A 16,615-nucleotide genomic window follows, 5' to 3' on the forward strand; every position below is an offset into this window, starting at 1 on the left:
GTGAATGGGTCAGAGGTTGTCATTTGCAGAAAGTCCTGTTAATCAGTCAATCAAAAAAAAAATCTCCCAAATATTTAACTTTTTTAAAACTTTAATGTATTTTAAATTAAACGACATATTTAAAATTCTCCACCAAGACATTTTAAGCTTGAGTTTGTGGTTGCACCATAAAGTCACACCTTGTTTCCATCTTGGCTGTTAATGGAGCAAGAAAATCCTTGGAGGAAAGAGGTCGGTTGAGCGAGCAGAAACAACAGACTGTCATTGGCTGAGACATCTGTCAATCAAACAACCATGCACTTAAAACGTGTTTTTTAATTGAGTTGTTGAAAATTGCCACCAAGACCTACTAGAATCAGTCAAATTAACAATAAGAACATATGAAAAATAAAAAAGCTAAAGTTATACAGTATATTGACACTGTATTTCGAAGAATTAAGGGTTATCTCGGTCCCTTAAATAAAGAAGTCCCGCCCCCTCTGCTAGCTAACCCCTGCTGTCTTGTTTGACATTCTCTAAAAACCAGATTACAGCCTCCTCTAAAGCTAAACACTAAAGACTGGTGGAAAAAGTCAAGAGGTAAGACAAGAGGAAACTAATATGAATATATTATAACTACTAACTGGAAAAAACTATCTAGACATACTAAATATTTGGAAAAACCAATGTTAGCAAACGTTAGCTCAGCTTCAAATTAGCCAGACTAGCCTGTAGCTAATGCTATATGTAAGGAAGCTAGTTAGCTTGCTAACTGACCGCCCAGCATCATGCCATGGTCATGATGAATAAATGACAAGGGTTAGTGTCATTTTTACAATCATGATTATATTTTCAGCTTTCACTTTGGAAAACTAGCTTGTATCATTTAATCATAATTCAAGCAGTGAGACTATTATTTCTGACTTCAGAGCTGTTATGAAAAGTAGCCTAACTAAAACTGCCAAATAAATGTAGTGGAGTAGAAAGTACAATATTTCCCTCTGAAATGTAGTGGAGTGGAAGTATAAAGTAGCATCAAATGGAAATACTCAAGTAAAGTACAAGTACCTCACTTTCCACCACTAACTCTAAGTCTCTTCCACCAAAAAGTAAAAAAAAGAAAAAGATAAATTCATGTTGGCATACCAGCACAGTATAATCAGAGTTCAGTGTTGAACTATTTGTAGGAAATGAGTGAACAGATTTGCACTTATGATAAAAACTTCCCTAACTTTAGGTGGTAAATGTTGTCCTATTTGGTATACTAGGACTTTAGCGTGCACTTCATTTGATGATTTGTGCCACTGCTTTAGGTAAGAGGGTCTTCTTGCGATGAGTTGTTTCCAATATGTTCAGCATCCAGCTCGCTGGGAACGGCAAATGGCGTGTGGAGTGATGATTGAGGGGAAATATCAAAAACCCTCTCCCCCCCCGATGCAGAGCTGAGACATTAACAGCTCAAAGGTGAGAGAGGGTTGGTGAACTAGCATGTCTTGACTCTCCCGGAGGCCTGCTGGCCTTCACCTGTTCCCTGTCCTCCTCTCCTTCACCGAGTTTCCCCCCCTGCCCCGCAACAGACATCTTATCAAACGTGACTGATTGCTGTAATCTGGACTCTAGGCAGCCATTAAGCAAATTACCTGAATCATTGCGAGGATTAGTCTCATTAACACATGATTAGCATCAAATTAAAATAATGAGTGTTTAACTTGTGATGTCTTCCAGTTGTTGGAACAGCTTGATCAGCCACGCCAGGCTGACAGAGGGGGCAGCCCTCTGTGTCAGGGATCCTGAGGTGGCAGAGGCCGACCCTGGTGCAGGGATGGACTACTCAGGATCTTGTCTGGACTTCCAAGAATTGACCAACCCAAGGTGAGTCTCACCTACAAGGCTTTCTAAGAGAAATAAACATGTTTTTAAAATGTTAAGTTACTATATTTGGCACAAATGTTTTGGCCCCCATGTTTTCAAAGTCCAGTTAACAAGAACTTTAAAAGGAAAACCATTATTAGGTTGTAAATCTGCACCTGTTGTGGTAACATGGAACTGATGTGCATCTTTAAGTATAAATTATGGAAGACTAATGGTGTGTTGTTAAAGTTAGAATTCAAAGCAATTAATTAAAAAAGTTATAACATCTAGTACTAGTTTAAAATACAAATGCTATACAACACTAATTATAACTAATTAACTAACTGACTGACTAACTAACACAAATTAACAGCATCCAGATACACATAGATTCAAGAGAGATTTGTTGTCATTGTCTTCTATAAAACAAATGCAACTTACTAGCTAGTGATGCCAAATATCACTGTCATACTTAGAGACCAGTATTTTATCCTGGGCATACTTTTGCTTGACTCTTGTCTCAGCCACTTCTCCACTTATTCACTCATCTGCATCACTCTATTCATCTTAATTTGTGACTGTGACTAGACGGTATGGGAACATCAGTAAGCAAGACACTGATGGTACAAATATGAAAAAAAAACAGTGAATACCCCGATTCACAAAGCATGAAAACACAGTTGTCTAATGAAAAAGACATGTGGGAGAAAGTTATCTGAGTTGAACAGTGACTGTGATTTTGAAAAGCATATGTTACTGACTATTTAAGTGTTTCCTGCTCCTTAAATAATGAAACTAAAACCACAGGATGACATACAAACACAAATAAACACGTGAACAACCAAAGTATTCTCAGTAAGATGAATACATACTGTATGCATTGATGAAATGTGATTGTAGTCCAAGTTTATCACCTACATGTTTTGCTGGGATCACTGTGCCTCCTTCTACATATAGTAGCATGGCGAGGAAGAAACAAACCATCAAAGCTCTGTGTGAACGTCACCTTGAAACCGGCCTGCAGTGCAGCACCTTGAGCTTTCTCAGGGATGTCAGTCAAGACGCTGTGTGCACCTAGAAGATACCCTTTAGTGAACATCTTCAGGAAGAAGAGAGGGGTTTTTTTGGGGCTGGTTTTAAAATGCAAATTTGTCTTTGTCGTTGTTTTTGTGACTTTAAAAATATCCTCAGAGAGCCTGCTGCTTAGGACAAACAATTAAGAGCTCAAACTGATTTTGTCCTTGATGATCTTTAATATTAGAATGAAAATGTAGGATCACAAGATGGCAAGAAAGTTGCTTGTTACAGCACTCAAACAACCAGCAACTTCAAACTTGAGTCATCTGTACTCTTATTATACTCATATTTCAAATACATACAGTATACATTGATTTATTGATATTTCGGTATATATTTGATGCGCACATCATCTGCTGGTACTACTCAAGCTACTGGTTCTGCTGTATTACAGTGATTAGTTAGTTATAGTTACCTCTGTACTGCTTTTCTTTGACGTGTCCTACTGCAACTTCTGTCATGTCCCTTATTAATCGCAGGAGTCCATAATGTTTAATCTAGTCCTCCATTATTTGTTAAAATAATGCAGTATACTGTGAATACATTGTCCGTAAATACAGAAATCTAAGAGACGTTTCCAAGCTAGCAAGTGCAAAACAAAGTTGTGCTTGATGTCCGTTTGTAACCGGACTTGTTCAGTGTGGATAACAGGAACCGAACGAGACTTTCCTCAAATCCCAGACTCTGCGGACATTCAGTAACATCTGTCAAACCATAATTAATCAACAATCGCAGATGTTGGCTTTACCGCAACCTGTTGATACTTCCGTAAAAAGCCCTCGGAACAGAGAACATCTGATTACTCGCATAAATAGTAAAAACGTCGCATTATTATCATCCTCACTATCTTAACTTCACCCCTCTGAAGTGAGGATGAGCAAATGGCTCGAACCAGCCGGGGAGTGTAGTGCACCTTCTGCTTTTATCTCAACAGAAGATTTATTTTAATACCACAAATGCATATTTAGTAACCGCTAAGTGTAGCTAAAAACTATAATGCTAACCTGCTGCTTGGAGATTACGGACCCCGAATGACATTATGTTTTATCAGAAAGGCTGGGGGAGTACGGATGTCAAGTGCTCGCCAAGCAGCACGATTTAATATCATAGTACAATTCCTTTTTGCACTAATGAAAACAATAGCAGCACTAAACACTCTAGCCTACATTTAATTTAATCTTTGAGGGATTATCTTCCTCGGCTAATGTCAGAGTGTAAGACGGCCCGTGAATATTAAATACATTTCATCTGCAGATGCTCCGACAACATCGGCGGGATAATGTCAACAGATTTTTTTCTGAGTTTCTTCATATGGGTGGAATTACTTCATGAAACATTTATGGGGAAGCGTTTGCCTTTGCTGAGTTCTCCATTAAGCTTGAATGTCATGACACAAAGTGGGGAGGGAGGAGAGGGGAGGAGGAGGAGGGGGGTTTGAGGATAAAATTTGTGTTAATAGCCTTGTGTTCCTTTGGCTTTGGCTAAATTAAAGGGCTTAGCAAATCCATCTTAACTGTGACTGTGCAGTGAGGGTGAAGGGAGGAGAAATTCACTGCAGCCTTGTGCAGAATATTATAAGTACGGTGACTCCGAAAGGTCTGATTCTATGTGTTGTAATTGAATTAAATTCACGCATAAGTTTAGTTTGAATGACTTTTACGTTAACTGCATTTTGATTGTCCCAACCTCCCGCTCCAGTCAGCATATTACATTACAACTTACAACTCTACTTTCAGAAATACATCAGTTCCCTCCTCTGCATTCTCTAATACATTCTTATCTTGAAGTTGGACTCCTTGTATGTCATTTCACTTTAGTTTATGTCCTATTTTAACAGCTTTCTATCATCTATCTGCTCTCATAGCGCTTAAAAGCCTTCTACTATTGCTTTTTTGTAGACATGCTTTACCTGAACACTTAACAGTGGCTTTTGCAAAGTTTTAAACTAATGATAACCACAACTATTTCGAACCAGATTGAGCCAAAAGAAGGCAACCTACAACTAATGTAGGAGAACCATACAAATTACATAAACCATGTCTTGGAGCTTTAAAAGGATCATGTATTATCGATCAAGCCTACCAAGCATAGGCCTAGCGACAATGTGAACATACATATCAGTATATATATCGTTGCAATGCAAAATGGTAAAAAGTTCCTAGGTTCTTAAAAGAAAGAAGCCATTGTTGCATCTTTAAAGAGAATGATTATTCATGTTTTTTATGTTGGATGTAGCCTATAGTTTTGGTTAACTTTAGGTTCAGTACAGTCATAGGCTGCCCAATCTGCTAAAAGAAATCATAAACCTCCCTAATTATATGGTTATACTGACCACAAAACAGGCTTTAAGATGTCTTGCACAGGGGCCCTTCATCTCATAATCCATCCATGGTCATAAACCTGCAGCGTAGGATGTGAAGCTGTCTCATCTGCAGGTGACGGTAGTGCCGGTACTTTGTAAAAATTCAGCAGCCAGCTGGAGTTTTAGTGTGTAAGTCAGCCACAAAATGGCTTTTTGTTATTTCCAGAAGTCACTGATAAAGTAGACAAACAGCCAAAACGCACCATCATTTGGTTAGTGGCTGACAATAATTTCCCCCACATTGTTGCTACTTTTTTGTCTGTCTGAGCCCATCTGTGATCTCTGTAGCAGCGAACAGTATTTCTTACTGAGTGCACTATTGTGTTGGCAGTGTCCAGCGTAACATTTTTTCCCCACTGGCCCACTTGATCAGAGTTTTACTGGCCTCTTGTATATTTTCACTGGCCCTGCAGCCAAAAAATGAAAATAACTCTTTTTTTTTTTCCATAAGTTCCTTTTAGATTTGGTTGTTTTCCTTTCAGTTATGGATATGTAATGTTGATATATTACACAAATATGTAAAATATAAAATTAGGCACCTACTGGATCAGTAAATGAATGGTGTATAAGTGTAGGTTTCTTCATATTTTGTGTAAAGCCAGAGATTATGGACTACATAGGAGAGAAGAGAACAGATTTTACGATACTAACATTTCAGCGAGTATGGATGACCTTGATAATAATAAACTCTTGTGTCAAGAAGTGAGACAATGCTGAGAGATCTGCAGAAATGTACTTGTTAAGATAGAACAGTGAGAGAGAGAAAAATAATGGCATTTGTTTGTGTGCGCATGTTCACTCCAAGCTCCTTCTGTCTGCTTCCTCAAGCCACCTGTCCTCTACAGACATGGAGTTGAACTGGAATGAATGAATGAAAAAGGAGAAAATGCAAAAGAGGAAAAATGAAACAGACACCAAGAGCGTCTGTCTCCCACAATAAATCATCTGTTGAGTGTTTGATGGTTATTTATTTGTTTGCTTTAGAACGTAACCGCCGTGAAACAATCAGAAAATAACCTTTTATTTCTCTCATACACTGGCTTTGTTTTCGCTACCGCCGCTCCCTCTCCTCGCTTGACCACCGCTGCTCTCTCTCTTTGTCTCTCGTCTTTTCGGCTGGACCACAACAGTGAATGTCTGTCACTGACTGAGTGATGAAGTCACACCATTGGTCGGCAGAAGGTGGCTAAAGCTAAGTATCACAGAATGCATTTTGGCACCAACCGGCAGTGATGGCGGAGATTAAGCTTTTGTAATTTTAGCTGTAGGACTGTTAATTGTCACTTTATTAAGTTTTGATATTTTTTCAGGCGAGAAAATAATCATTTAGATTTCCAATATGTGGTCAGTTTATCCAAATAACATCTATTTGGAGCAGCTAGAAGCCTGACTCCTGTATGGCGAGTGGATAGTGTGATGATTACCTACCGAAGGAGACTATCATGTGACATTTATGTGAGAAAAGAGGATCTGTGCGCTGTCGCCAGTGTGACTAACTCTCAATTTACACATGTTACACACATCTAGTGTCTTTTTTCAAAACTCCTTTCTTTTCCCACCCACATTCCACGAAGACCTGCCCCTACTCTGCCTCTAATTGGCTAGTACTTGTTGCCTTCGTTGGTTAGGTTTAGGCATGAGGAGTGAGATGGTTAGGATAAGAATATCAGGTTTAGAGCCAATCAGAGGCAGAGTAAGGGTGGGTCTTCGCAAAAAAAATGCTGTCAAAATAAAGCACTTCCTTGTTCATGGTGAATAAAGGAAAAACCAATATAACAAATACCTTTACAAATGCAAACTTTACACACATGAAACACACAGTATCAGGGTCATTTAGTCTTAGCGTTAATGATTAACTTGACAGTAACTGCTATTAAAACTATTTCAGAGTTGTGGTGGGTAAGTGAAATACAATATAAAACAAATTGGCTTCAGTCAAAGCCTGGCACACTTCCTGGGGGGCTTGGTTGCCACTTCCTGTATCCATTGTTTCAAATTAGAAGCCCTCCAGTCCAGACATAAACTAGGTTTTAACCTAGTCATGTTTATAATGAGTGGGGAAGCCTAACTTTACTCTTGTTATCAAATGAAGAGAAATGTTCTACCCTCATCCTAAACTGTACTAACTAAACTACCCATTTCTCTGATTGGCAGTCACTGGCCCAGCCAATCAACTCATATAAACTTTAACTGGTCCTGGGCCATTGGGCCATTGGTTATGTTGAACCCCGGTTGGCTTACTGCTTTCCTCTGCAAGTAAATGAAAAGTCATCCTAAGGACATAGCGGCACTGCCTAATTGCAGTTGATTAATAAAATACTAGCACGAGCAGCAGTTGGCAACTCCATTATTATGTTTCTCAAACAGATTAATTGCGCTGAACAATATGAGCCTGCCACCACTGATAGCAAGACTTTGGATACAAAGGGAGTCATCAAGACCGAGCCCGGCCCGCATTAGTCATTTTAAATAGCTCACTCAGTGATTACTCTCATGTACAGTTTCAGTCTGAGGTCCAAAGGATGTGTTGTTATGAGCTAACAGATGCTCGAGCTACTAAGAAATACAACTGACTGGACTTTATCAGCACACAAAAAAAAGATTCACATCTGTAAAGTCCAATCACAGTCAGTTCAGTAAGTGTGCAAAGAGCCAGATAACTTTGTATGTTTGCTGATGAGAACGTGAGACCCAAACGCACATATACATACTAAGAATATGGCCTCTGTAGTTTAGGCAGAAGACTCAGACTCAGTTAATGAACTGATGCTGAGGGGAAAAGGGGGTCCCTTCTTCATGACAGCAAATAGCCAAGGGCAATAGCCGATAACTAATGTGTGGAATATTGCAATTAGCATGGCAAAGTACTTACAGGGATCAAATTAAAAAATTCATTAACGTGCGCACTTAATTAAGAAACACTTTTCGGTTTACATGATAAATTATGACACCTATTAAATCTTCCACTACAAGCTGTAATGGCCTTCTTTGCTCCTGGGTATAGACAGTGTTTCCTTTCAGGTTCAAGTAACTCTCCAAGGACCTGAAGTATTTATTAAAGAGTTTTATTAGGAATAATGTTTCCCTGCAAGGGATACAGGAGCAGCCATTTTAAGGGAGATGTGCCAGTGTGTTTTTTTTTTTTTTTTCCTCCTCTCGCTCTCTTTTGCTGCTGTTGCACCTCTGCAACTTGTCTGAACATGCGACATTTAATTGAAACAAGATTGGAAAGAGCCTTGAGTTGAATGTATTGTTTAAGGGGAATTAAATTAATGAATTAAGGAGAGTTACATGAGAATAACAAGTTTCATGTTAGAGATGTAAGCTATTATACAAGTCCTACAGCACTTTGTAAGTGTGTTGAGCCGGTCTGTTTGTGGAGAGGGGTTTTAAAAAGCTTTCGCTGCTTTCAATCATCAGTTGTATTAATGAATGAATGAGTATCAGAAAGACACTAGAAAGTCAAAGTGTATCGGTGTTTTATAGAGGTTTAGGGGTTCATCAGTGTTTATCTTAACATCCAAAAGGATCTGGTACAGATGTTGTGATCCTTATTAGAAAAAAAGATACAAAGTATGGAATAGGGGTGTGCCCGAATACAAATGCGTTATTCGGCAAAGCACAAATAGTGTTTTTTTTTAACGATTATTTGTTTAATACAAATATTTTAAAAATTATTTGTTTTTGGGAAGAAAAAAAACAAAAACATGTCAAATACCAGCGCACAGGTCGGTTACATCGTTATCTCAGTCTGTCTCCTCTGCTTTGTTGTTACATCTAATCTCTGACAAATAATTTTGCTGCCTCAACAAATACCGATACAAATACAAATACTGGGCTCTCTGCACATCCCTAGTAAGAAACCTCTTACTTACTTTCTTACTTTCTTCCAGTATTATGCTCAGACATGTATGAGTTCAACAGTTCTGAAGGGTTTCATTACCCCATTAACTCACACAGGCTACATGTCCTCCAAATTAAACAGCCAAATACGTTGTTCGACCATGTGACTCCAGAACGGCTCATAGGAGCGTTTTCTAATCTGGCGCCCCTATTGGCGGTAATGGAACAGGACATCATTACAGATCACTGTTAAAAAATAAAGTTGTTTTATGATGGGACAACACTGTGGTTAAGATCATTGTTTGGGTGAAATGACCACTTTGTTAAGGTTAGAGAAACATGTGTTGTGGGTTAAAGTTACTACTTCCTCAAAGACAGGTGACCATCATCATCAAGGCTACGATAATAACCGCAGGGTTAAGGTTGGGGGACGATCGTAGTTGCGTTTTTTAAAGAGGTAATGTGACACTGTGAAACAAACAGTGGTCTCCTGTGGTAAAGTCCACTGTCGGCTTATATCCTCCATCTACCCTTGAGGAAGTTTGTCGACATATAAATAATTCATCTGAACTGCACCACTGCTCTGGGTTATAATTACTACGGCTGCTAGATGGCATCTGTCACTCAAACGTGACTATAAGTCGTTTTTGGGGCGACTGACATTTACGACCTATTGTATCATTTTTCTTGGGAGGACGGTCTCGTCGCTAAGCATCGGGTGAGTTAAGACACTGGATGTGTCATTCAGACAGAAGAAGTAGTCAAGGTGCAACATCATCTAAACATTCATATTTGTTTCAGTTACCCCTTTATTGTCATACAGCTGGGAATAAACAAACAACCAAATCTAAAATGCTGGTGTGGATCACTGGCACCTATTTTATTCCAATCCAAGCTCTAACGATGAACATGCATCAGCTATTAACTTGAGAATTAAACCTCTGCTATTTTTGATCTTAGACAGATGCAACACATCCAGTGGAGCAGCTGTTATTTATTTTAAAGCTTTTGTTTTTGTTTCTTTCTCCCCTCTGCCTTGTTTACTATTATACATTTACACTGTGGATAAATTAACTATATTACAGAGACATATTCATGAATCCTGAGGAGTGGATTATACGCTTTCAGTCCAAATAGTTGTTGATCTGCGGAGATTTGTTAATCAGGGGTTTGGCTGCAGACTGCAGTATTCTCCGACTAAAATGACTGTGTCTTTATGCAGACTCACAGAGAAAAATCTGTGATAAGGTGCCAGCTGATGAGCACATGATGTGCGTTGAAGTTGGTCTCATAGTGGAGGCGCCACTGCTGTGTTCGGAGGCGGCTGTTCAACTCCCTGAGCGGGGAAGCCCTGCAGCCTTAATCATCTCATTTATATACCAAAGATGATTCCACACACCAGTAAACATTAAGCTGATCATTTCAAACAAGCAAGTAAATAAATCTGATTTGCACGGCCCTCCACAGATGAACCTGTTGGTACACAACAGAATATGAGGAAATTATATCAATGCAGGCGCCCGCGGTAGCGTAAATGTGCCAGTGTTTCCTCATAACAGTCAAGAAGCTCTTGACAGGAGGCCTCTTGAACTTTGATTGGATGAAGTGGCTGCCCTAGACAGCCTCTTCATTCCAGTGATTTGATTTTCCCAGTGTATCCATGGCCTCTGAGCCTGGGTGCATACAGATGTATTTTAGCCGTTTGCAACGGCATGAATTCATTCACAACATATATTATTTTATGCAGTTGATAAGTATTGCTTTATTGAATATTGTACAGTTGCTCTACAGTACTGTAAAGGTAGTAAACCCAGTCTTTTAGCATGGATGGATTAGTGAAGGGGGCTCTTTGAAGTAACTGTTAAAAATCCCCTCCAGACATGATTTAAGATTTATATAAAATATTCTACTTTGAATCATAATTTGCATCTAATGTTTTTGGGGGTTTTTTGGCACAAAAATGTTTAATTATCTCATTAAAATCCTTAGAACAACATCTCCTTCTTCTCCCTTGTTAAAAAATTCTGAATCTATGAATATGCAAATATTGTTCATTTTAAAACTGCTGGATACAAGATGTCTGCTACTTCACTGTAACGTTCATTCTCAGTGTTTGTGCACTGGAGGCTTCAAGTTTCCACATCACACTTGTGTAAGTTGCATACCGGACCACTATTAGCTCCAAACTAGTTGTGATGTCACAAATCATGTTCGTAAGTACACATCTTAATCATAAGTTTTTGCTTACGGCACAGAAAATATCCACTTTGAGCAGATGACTTTGAAAACAGACTTCCAGTGTTAAACTCTGCACAGTGAAGCTCAAACATCCAACTAAAGTAACAAGAAGAGAAACACATTTTCGGGTGGAAGGGGACTTTAATAACATTTATTGTTCTTGTGTGTCTTGTTTTTGTTTCTGATTTCCTTAAATATTAAGTGTCTGCCAAGTCAGACCTGATATTGATATTTATGTCTTTGTTGTTTGGTTGTCCAGACGTCCTGCAACCCTGCACAGGATGACTGGTTATAGATACTCTGGATGAATGATGGACGAGGATGATGGTTACATTTTTGTTCTTTTTTTTTTATACATACAAAATTCAGCTTCACAGTGCACACTTGGACTGCTTTTCTATAATATTATGTCTTGCATGCTATACATAATCTCCTGTATGAACAAAACACCAAAGTTCAGGTGCACTTTTCCACCAACAAGTTAAGAGAACTTAAGAGTTAAACTTAACTTGCAAAATAAGATAAGGAAAAAGATGCAAACAGACAGCCGATGATGCGGGGGGAGGGTAGGAGGTGGAACGTGGGCTCATTGTCTTATAAACAGTTGTTTCCAGGCAATTTCTTGTCACTTTTGACATATGGAAAAATAACAATTTTACAGGACAATAATAAGCAGCAAGTACTTTGGTATGTAGTTAAAGCTTGGGCCTCTTCAGTAGCTTCATTTACACCTTTTAAACAGTTTGACTTCATGAGAATACAACGTTATGTTACACCGACAAAGTAAGTAAATCTTTGCTAATTTCAGTTAATTGCAGGTCATGCACTTTGCTCATGGTGACAATTAAGATCTTGGGTGTTGAGATAAATAAATAACGGACAGACAGAGAGTTCAGGGTTCAACAGCTTCCTTCTGCTGCCACTTTTTGGCCGATCTCATATCAGAGACGATTATTTTTAGCGTTACATGACTTTGCCACCTCTTTCTTCATAAACCCATTGAGTAAATAATTGGCAGAGCGTGTGACAAAATGGCCGGTGGACAAGTCATGAGCGTGCAAATCTGCGATTAATTTGAAGCCTCGGAGCAGGCGCTGGCTCACTTCTGTTAGATTATTTAAAACAAGTGTCCGGAGCCATGTGCCATGACTAAATTATTAACTGTGTATTTCATAATGTTAGTGACAATATGTTAACGTGTTTTTTCGCCTCCCCCTGCCGTGAACAGATGGGTCCTTTTACTTTATTTTCCACATCAAGTATGATTATTTCTTTGTGCCAAAAGCCACCTGCCGTTCTTTGGTCTCTGTTCTAATTATTTATGTTGGTAACACACAGCAGGACTTGTTATCAGTTGGATGGTATCTTAATAAAGGAAGGCACATCAACATATTGACATCATGTTCAAGGGGAAAATTTATCATCGCGCAAAAGTGGGCAGAGTGGGGGTATCGGAGCCGAGCCGGCCATGTGCCAACACCTCCAAATCTGACCTCCTTTTGTTCCCCGACTCCTGAGTTCCCTCTCCAGCACACATCTGAGGAACCATGTGATGATAATTAGGTGAAAGCCCATTAAAAAGTCAAATAAGAGAGAATACATTATCATTGAGGCGCCAGGACCTGATGATTTTTACTTGCGTGTGTGTGTGACAGAGAAGGACGAAAGGGTCCAACTGCTGCTGGAAAAAGACAAAAAGTCATTATTTGTTTGTGGTGCATAATAGGTGTGATGTTTCTTTTGTCCGAACCACACAAGAAAAGTTGATTGTGTTGAGTTTTTTTTTCTATTTTGTCCGCTCATGGTCAAAAATACCTGTTAAAAGAAAACAATTAAACAAAATTTGCAAGTAGCTAAAAACGTCAAAGTAGCTTAGAAGTTTATTGAACATAGTTTTCTCAGCCAGTAACACATTTTAATGGCATCTAATGGTCAGAACTTATCCACACAAGTGTTTTGGCCGTCCAACCTCTAGCAGTGTAGGTTTAGGTCATTTAAACCACTTGGTTTATGAATTGGAAGAATTGCAGGATAACAACATTGAGTTATGTCTGCTTGTGCTATTTAAATGTAATTTGAACTAATGACCAATGCTTTTGTATTTTTGGACATGTCAGTCTCAATATTTGTTGTAAGAAAGAACAAGAAAGGAAATGGATACATATAAACATTTTAGTATGGATAGTAGTTAAATGTTTGGCATTGTTGTGTAACCACAAGGTAGTCTTCAGTTCAGATCTCCTCCTGGTCCTTTCTGTTTGGATTTAGCATTTTCTCTCTTTCATTACAGTTTCTTTCCTCCTTGTACAGTACTCTTGATTTCTTTCCACAGACTAAAGACATGCTGGTCAGGGGAAAAAAAGACGTACTAGAAATGGCTTTAAGATGATGTGTGTCGATGCAGTACTGTCTTATGTTGTTTATGTTTGGATATGTAGTCTGTGATAAAGTGGGGTAAATGATAAAGCATTATATATACTGTTACTGTGCAGTAAGTGCTTTATCTCATTTACATAAGAGGGAACATAAACACACTTGTTTTGATCCGTCTGGACTGAACAGAATTTTTTGCTCCCCAGAGTACTTTTCAAAATAATATTTACAAAGCACTTTACAGATGGGAGTGAAGTATAATATACAGACACAACAATGACAAGGTCGCAAAGTGCAGGAACCACAAAATATAAAGTTATAACAAGATGCTTTTTAAAAATGATTTTCTCAGCTGGCCAAACAAACTGAACTAAAGGAGAAAATCCTGCAGAGCCCCCCCCCCCCCCCCCCCCCCCCCCCCCCCCCCCCCCAAAAAAAACCCGGTTCCACCAATGCTTATTAGGACACAAGGGAAACATGACATCAGCGATTCCCCAAAGATCCAGACAATAGAGATTGAGTCAAAATATTGCAAAATAAAAGTAGCAATTAAGTTAAGTATTCATGGCATTTCAAAGCATCCTGTCGTGGGGATAGGTCACTCTTAATCAGGGCTCCACTGTTCTAAAATGTAGAACACTTACAATTAAACATACTCAATACTTTAATCCCCGGGAGCTAAAAATGAATACACCATAATTACAATTTCACATGTACAGCTCCGCTTGTTTCAAATATGACTGGAAAATGGGTTCAAAAATATGTCATTGATGACGGTTGATGCATTATAATTACAGATTCCTCTATCCTTTGTAAGCTTTTCTATCCATCCCAGGACAAATACAAAAGCCAACGTATTACCCCACGAGGGCAGTAAGCCATTGTAGCACTTCCATTACGAGGCCAGATTTAAAAGGGTTACAAAACCTTTATCTACCCATTTAAGAACATATATGGGCTCACGGTATCCACAAGAGTGCAGTGAGGAAAAGCCATTGTGGAGCTCAGACAATGCACTGACCATAAATCTATAATAGCCTTTAGGATTAAAGAATATGCTCTCTGAGTTTAATTACATATTGCTTCTGAGAGGTTTACCCCGCTGGGATGGAGAGGCACACTGCCGCTCCTGGCGACTGCAGATGAGGGACAGACGGCCAGGAAATTAACAGAAGGATTTATTTAATCTCAACTAGTGAAAGTTTTTTTGTGCTGTAATGCATCCATGTTCACTGCCATGTGGACACAGGGAGACTAAGAATAGGCCAACTTATAGTGTATCTTAATAAGACATACATACAGCATACACACATCTGTGTATGCACTAGGAGTGTGCCCAAATACAAATACATTATTCGGCAAAGCACAAATAGTGGGTTTTATACAAATATTTGTTTCATACAAATATTTTAAAAACTATTTGTTGGGGGTGTTCCCCAGAGATAAAGCTGAGCTACTGACACATGCAAAGTGCTCCCAACAGACTCTCCATAACCTGTTGTTCACCTTCTCCTTTCCACAAAGTTAGGTTGTAAAAAATAGGCAATAAATGAAAAGTGCAAAGCAAGAATTAGCTCAGTAATCAGCTCAGTCGTCTATGATCTGGGAGACTCCAGTTTAAGACCCGATGTAGGGACCTCCTTTGTAAGGTAGTTTATTCATGAAAACCTTTTCTAAAATTAAAAGTGTCATAAAAACAAAAACAGGATTTTTAAGCCTCTTTCCACTTTTATTCGAATAGAAATACAGATACAAATAATTTTGCTGCCTCAACAAATACAGATACAAATACAGATACTGGGATCTCACACACATTGACAGACACTCCATCTCGTACTGTATACACTCATGTACCTGTTATTAAAACAGGAATGGGAGTTTTCATACAAATAATTGTCCAGCTGTAGTAACATAATAGGTATCCAACCTGTCTCCAGGTCATAAAACATTTTACATTTTTTGTTTAAAACACAAGCTGTGTCCTACAAGCTTTCTGTAGCCATTTAAACTATATTTTGACACAGTCATCTCACAGTTCAACTCACAATAGCTGCTTATAATAAGTAAAAAAAATTGCGAATGGTGCTGCACTGGCTTTGGTATTTTGTGTGGTTTTTTTAAAATCAAGCTTTTGAATTTAAAACTAGCAGTAGTCTTGGTAGCAGTCTGTTTGATTCACATTCATTTCCTGTTACAGGCAAAACAGTGAAGTTCAGTATTTGTTCACGTCTTGTACTCGATGTACTCTTGTAATTGATGAGTGTATCAGACATTGTTGAGCAAAAGTCAGGAGACTCAGCAGCCCTACTCTGTTTAGCGTCTTCAGGTTAGGCTAACCCATTGTTGCTAACTTTGGAGCATCTTTCTAGATGTTTATGAGTTTACAAAGTGTGTATGTGAAGAGTCAGATTATGCCGTTCCATTACAAAGTTTTTCTGCCAGGAATGTGGACATGCGTGTATTTTGTTGGCCAATGCGGTGCATCGCTAGATGATATTGCGTTGCGGTAAATGTCGAGCCAGGTTCAACTCTTTTGCTGGAGGACCCTGTGTTTTATTTCATCGAGCCTCTACATCAGCACCCCTGCTGTGTCAACGCTGTGGTCTCATTGAAATAAATGATGAGGAAGCCAGAGACGATGAACGACAAACTCATAGATGTCTGTTTCTTTCTTTGCTCCATTTGATCAGGTGCAATCCAGTATCCTTGCAGTTGAATATGTCTGTCCTGTCTGCTGCTGAGCCTTGTAGAAGCGACAGGTTCACGGTTAGGAAGATGTCGAGAAGGACCATATGTTTCCTCTTCTCTAAAGGGTTCGATTCCTGCTTCGCCTGCTTCATAGACGCACTATTTGTTTGAACTTTTTTAATCTTCCACTGTGCTGCAGACACC

General features: G+C 38.9%; 1 long non-coding RNA gene across 6 annotated transcripts in view; it reads left to right on the forward strand.

The window, feature by feature from the left end:
* The first annotated feature begins 314 nt into the window (after window positions 1-314).
* Window positions 315-16,615, forward strand: part of LOC122967646 — a 78,341-nt gene continuing 62,040 nt past the window's right edge. For 5 of the 6 annotated variants that reach the window (XR_006398649.1, XR_006398651.1, XR_006398653.1 and 2 more), the window contains exons 1-3: window positions 315-579; window positions 1,293-1,443; window positions 1,705-1,851. This is a non-coding gene — a long non-coding RNA (uncharacterized LOC122967646). The remainder of the gene's footprint in view (window positions 580-1,292; window positions 1,444-1,704; window positions 1,852-16,615) is intronic. The other variant, XR_006398648.1, reaches the window with a different exon arrangement.

The sequence above is a fragment of the Thunnus albacares genome, chromosome 2 (assembly GCF_914725855.1).
Source record: "Thunnus albacares chromosome 2, fThuAlb1.1, whole genome shotgun sequence".
In the NCBI taxonomy this organism is placed as follows: domain Eukaryota; kingdom Metazoa; phylum Chordata; class Actinopteri; order Scombriformes; family Scombridae; genus Thunnus; species Thunnus albacares.